This window comes from Phoenix dactylifera, unplaced genomic scaffold (assembly GCF_009389715.1).
Source record: "Phoenix dactylifera cultivar Barhee BC4 unplaced genomic scaffold, palm_55x_up_171113_PBpolish2nd_filt_p 002195F, whole genome shotgun sequence".
Lineage (NCBI taxonomy): Eukaryota > Viridiplantae > Streptophyta > Magnoliopsida > Arecales > Arecaceae > Phoenix > Phoenix dactylifera.
The window spans coordinates 16,361-22,113 of record NW_024069456.1 but is presented as its reverse complement, the minus strand read 5'-3'; the positions used below and the strand labels follow the sequence as shown (position 1 = coordinate 22,113).

Genomic DNA, 5,753 nt, shown 5'->3' with positions numbered 1-5,753 from the left:
TCCTTTTTTTTTTTTTTTCCTTACTACTGTTTGGCTCTAGTACGCGAGTACACAACAATGAGTGGGGACAAGTGGAACAAATATGATGGATGGATGGTTCATGATCCTGTGCATGGTTCAGCTTCTTCTTCTTCCTTTCTTTTTTTTTTTCTTTTTTTATGTATAATTATCATCACTTTAATCTAGTAAAAAATAAACATAATGTAGCACAAAAGTAGATGTAGAGGTACAGTATCAGACCATGTCCAGAAGATTTCTTCTAAATGATGAATAGTAAAGAAGGTAACCTAATCTGCCGCTCTATTCGTCTCCCTATGCAAATGATCAGCCAGAAAGGAATCATAGTCTCTCGCCAGTCTTTGAATATCTCTAAGGAGAGGATGGTCATTGCCCTGTCGCTCAGCATCCTGAATCTAATCGATCACCATAGCGGAGTCTCCTTCTAGAAAAATATTACCAGTCCCTAGAACACTCCTCGCATAGGTGATACGCTCCCTGTCTATCTGATACGCTCCCTGTCTATCTTCTTCGTCTTTCCTTGCAACCATAGGGGTGGAGTATCCTCTTCTATTTTTTCAATAATTGAAGTACTTGAATGGAGGCATGCAAGGGTTTACTATTTTGGGTCTGGAGTTTAGATTCTTGTTCCATTTGTTCACTCCATGATGAGTTCGAGTCAGTCTAGATTTTATGAGTTACGTGGAACATCTCAAGGCTATTTTTGTTTAATTTGGATGGTCGGACTCTAGTTTCATGGAATGCAATATAATATAGATATGTTAAAGACATCTTCTTTTTTGGATTCATGATACCGACACTACAAGAAAATTCATTTTTTCCGATGCTTTTTATAATCTTTACCGACGCTTATAAGCATTGGATAAAGTTCCCGCGACGCAAATAGAAGCGGCGCAAAAGCGTCGGCGATATCGGAGTGGCAAAAGTTTTTGCCGACGCTAAGAGAAAGCGTCGGAAAATCTCTAGCAAAACCAGAGATTTTCCGACGCTAATAGAAGCGTCGGCAAAAACAGAATCGCCGACGCTTTAAAGCGTCGGCAAATGTATTTTTAAAGCGTCGGCGTAGGCTTAAAGTTTTCCGACGCTTTAAAGCATCGGCGTAGGCGGCCCACAATTTTTATTTACCAACGCTTTAAAGCGTCGGGATTGCTATTTTTTTTAAAAAAATAAAAATACGAATGTAAATTATAAAAGCCCCAGAAAACTTGACTGGAATATGAGACCAAGAATCAATCTAAAAATCTGAAACCCAGAAATAATCAGATTGTGTAATCACCACAACAAAAACCTGAAAACATAGGCAGTACCTTCTATTGAATTAAGGTTACTGTGTTGATTGCAGCTGAAGAACAGCTGCTGGAAACCAGGGACAGTAACCATCAGCTTCTCAACAACATCATCATTTAAGTGATCAAAAGTACAAATCGTAAGCATAACCAAGCCCCTTATAAAGATACTGTCACTAATGATTTCTAAAATAATGTTACCCAACATGTAGCAATATAGAGTCAGAGAGAATAATCAGGTGCTTTGGCATCATAGAGAAGAGTATATGCCTGAGGGACATGACAGCAGCTGCCAAGGAGACACCTGAAATTGAGTTGAAGTTGGGCAGTTGGGAGAGAACAAAGTGCAGTGAGGCGAAGATCATGATGAAATAGGTGACTTTGATGTTTTTGCAGTCAGGGTAGACAACATCATGGAACTTCTTTAGAGATTTTCCGCCTGTGACCATGTAGACGATGTTCACGCCCACCTCCACGACAAGTTGCTGAGGCACCACAATCCAAAGACCAAGCTTGTCTCCGAAGGCATGCTGCCCCAGCTCATGGTACGATCGAATCGCTTTCCAGGTACCATCTCATGCATCTCTACCATTTGCCAGAGAGTATATAAGGTGATGATCCATGATAGGATTAGGACTACAACGCCTGGTCCCCTGCTCAATTATGCATAAGGAGGATAAGCCATTAATCTTTCGCAGCAAAACCAACACAGTTTTCTTATTGGATCCATATATGAGTTAAGAGCAAATATGAGTATTATAAGATCCTCAATACACAGTTTTCTTATAGGATCCATCTGCTGAGTTAAGAACAAATATGAGTATTATGAGATCCTCCATACATAAATGCACTTTTATAACTTAGCCAACTTACCTTGTAAATATATTTTATATGATTAATAAGAATGGAGGAGATGCCTCACTTCATCGTTCATTAAAAGAAAAAAAGAGAGAGTATTATGAGATCCTGTGTCAGGTAACATTAGATCAAATGCAGACAAATCAAAAACAGTTGCAACGATTACAGAGGCTGCTAAGCTTTTCACTAGCTTTAAATTTAACTCTTTAAATTTCCTTTTCACCAAAAGGAAAGCAAAAGGAAAAAAGAAAACCAGCACAAAAAAAAGATGCAATTGGAAAGGCCAGCAGTAAGCAAGTCCTATCAACAGCTAACCTCATGCTTCCTGGTGGTATAGTTTATCACAGTACAGTATCACTGAAGGTATATTTTCTCTCATCTGGTGGCAATAACCTCAAACAAGGGTTTGTCGTACGTCAATAACTACAGCGTTTCCTCCACAAAATGTCTCAATTTCGAGGGTTTCCGCAGCAAGAACTCAGCTCCAGCAAATCTACCATCAGACACAACAGATGTTCAAGATATTAGGGGATCCGGAGAGCTAATATTTCTAGAGCTTATCCAAGAAGCCTAAGAGATATTAACAAGAAGCACTGTTTGCCGAAAGATCTCTACATAGAAACACAAGCTAGGTTTCATGAAAGAATCATATACCTCAACAACCACAAAATGTCTCGAAATCAAATCATTTTCTCCAAGAAATCCCTCGATCCCCAGGGTTTCCGCGCCTCCGGCGAATGCACTAGTCCGATCTTTCTGCGAGGGAATCGGCAAGAACCTGGAGAAGACAAGAAACCCGAAAAGAAGCTGAGAACTAGGGTTCTTGGAGCATCAAGATAAAGAAAAAGAGAGGCAGAGCAAACAACCTGTTCGATGAGGCGATGAACGGGGCTTCCATTGGACGTCAAATTCGTCGTCTCCTTATAGGTATTCCTGAAGAGCCAGAGAAGATCGTAGGTGAACTTGGCCGGCATCTCGTACACATAAACCCTAACCACCGACAGCCCCGACCACGGATCCGCCGGATCCCCATAAAGCCTCCCTGTTTCCTTCCCCCAGATCTTGTCATCGAGCGCTTTTACGGCGGCTCCGCCCGCGTTGGCCGCGACGGAGGAAGATCCGGCGGAGACAGGGCGCCGGGAGGTGAGGAACTTCTCGAGAGAGGCGACGAAGGAGTAGAAGAAGAAGATGGAGGCGAGCACGAGGAGGGAGAGGGTGGCGACGAGGAACGAGGGAGAGGAGGAAGAATCCTGGCTGGCTGCCGACGACAACCCACACCACACATTATTAATATGTACGGTTCATCGCCGGAGAGGCCGCATGTTCTACCACGACGCTAATTAGCGTCGTCTATGGCCGACGCTTTTAGAAAGCGTCGGCATATGTTGGGGCTGAACGGAAAATTGCCGACGCTTGTAAAAAGCGTCGGCAAAAAAGGGTCGGTAAAACCCCATTTTCTTGTAGTGCGAATGGTTTTGGTCTAGTATGTGGACTTGAAACTAGTCCATTAACTTAAGTTGGTGGCTCATCATGTTGTTAATGTTGAATGTTGATTTCATAATCCAAGTTTAATAATCTTGCATGAGGGACTGCCATATGATAGCCATGGCTAGTCATTTCAGAAAGGTTCGTATTTGGCAGGATTCAATCTTCTCAACCACTTTTCTGTAGTATGATTAGATTGATTATTAGGGATAAGGTGGTGGAATGCATAGCAGAAGAGTTTGAGTTCAGAAGTTGGAAAGACACCTTCCAATAAGCTTCACCATTCCTAAATGTAGCTCCTTCAGACTCTACAACTATTATACATGTACTACAATTGGTTTTCTTAGTTTTTAAGAGAATTATTTTGACCCATTATTAGACCATTATGCCATCTACAACATAAACTGGCCATTTAGCCATTAACATCATAGTCTCTTTACCTTTGTTGCATACCACTATATTGTCAAAGCCAAATTACTTGGAATTAATTTTCTACGCCACATCTATTAAGCATTGTCGAATGTAAACACCTCTTGATCCATCATGTTATTGTTGATGTCCACTTCAACTTCTAAATGTGAATATGAACCTTCTTGATATCAAAACTGTAAAAACTCAGGACCTAACTCAAAAAGGTATTATTTGGGTTCCTTAGTCCTATATAAGTATCCAAGATCTCCTCGGCGAATGACCGATGTGGGACTAAATATACGCCCGCACGGGTTCTCACATACTCTTCTGTCCAAGCTCTGACGTCCTCGCTAAGCTAAGAATTTAAATCTATTCAAAACTAATTTCAAGCACCACAATCAACCCATGGTCAATCTCCATAAATCCATACTGCAATATCTTCTAGTCCACATAGGCTATTGTTGCCCAAGGTGACAACCCAAGAGGAGGGGGTGAATTGGATTTTCTAAATTTTTAGTCCCTTAATTAAAATGCTAGATGTATTGGTTGTTTAACTTGTGTTAATTATATATACGTGCAGTGGAATTAAAAAGCACACAATGCAAACACACAAGAAGTATAGTGGTTCGGTGCTCTCTTAAGCACCTATGTTCACTCCCCAAGCTTTCCCTTGGAAATTCATTATAATCCCGCGGATTATAGTTAGATTGTTTTCCGAGCTCACAATCCAAAAATATTTACAACTTGGTTTTCCGGGATCACCAATAACCTACGTTGGTTTTGCGGGCTCACCAACAACCTACACCATTGGTTTTACGGGCTCACCAACAAACTTTACAAAAAATTTAAAAAGAAGTTTGTAGCTCCTAAATGAGCAAATATAACAAGTATGCACTAAAAGAAGAGATAAGAAATAGTTATCGCTTTGAGGATACTCTTCTCTTCTTTGCTCAGGTTACTTCACTTCATAAGAGGTCGATGGAGCTGTTGAATGCACTTTCAGATTGCTCAACCACCTTCTTTTTAGAACTTGAATGAAGCAACTTGATAAAGAATACTTGGGCTTTCTTTCTCTTGAATACACTTTGATTTTTGCAAAAAGATCCTTTTTTCTTGAAAAATAGACCTCTTAAATACTTCCCCAACCTCAGATGATCACTTCCTAAGTATTGAAATCGAGAAACTAGCTGTTTCTAGCCGTTGAAGACTAAAAAAGTAATCTGCAGAACTAGCCGTTATACTGTCAGCCGTGCTGGGGTCGACCCGAGTTACTGTTCACAACTCTGGGGTCGGCTCAAACTTTTCTGGGGTCGCCCTTGCTACAGTGGGGTCGGCCCCTACTACAGTAGGGTCGGCCTTCTCAGAAATACAAAACCTCGTTTTCCTGACTCTTCACACTGGGGTCGACTCATGCTTTCTTAGGGTCGACCCATGCTACAGTGGGGTCGACCCTCTCAAGGATTCCGAAGACATGGTTTTTGAGTACTTAACCTGCAGTCGGCTTATGCTCTCTTGGGGTCGGCTCCACTGGGCCGGGTCAAGTTTTTCTGGGGTCGACTCTACCTGGGGTCGGCTCAAGAAAACTTGGGGTCAACCCTCTTAGTAATTTTTAGAGAGTTGTTTTCTTTGAGTTCACAAGTTGGGGTCGACTCAGGATCCTTTGGGGTCGGCTCCAGAATTCTTGGGGTCAGCCCC

General features: G+C 41.6%; 1 long non-coding RNA gene across 1 annotated transcript; it reads right to left on the bottom strand.

Annotated features, from left to right (window-relative positions):
* Window positions 1-1,275: 1,275 nt before the first annotated feature.
* LOC120109441 lies at window positions 1,276-3,469 on the bottom strand. The gene is made up of 3 exons (XR_005510315.1): window positions 3,029-3,469; window positions 2,817-2,940; window positions 1,276-2,655 (listed from the first exon to the last, which is right to left on the bottom strand). It is a non-coding gene; the product is annotated as an uncharacterized LOC120109441 (long non-coding RNA).
* Window positions 3,470-5,753: the final 2,284 nt, after the last annotated feature.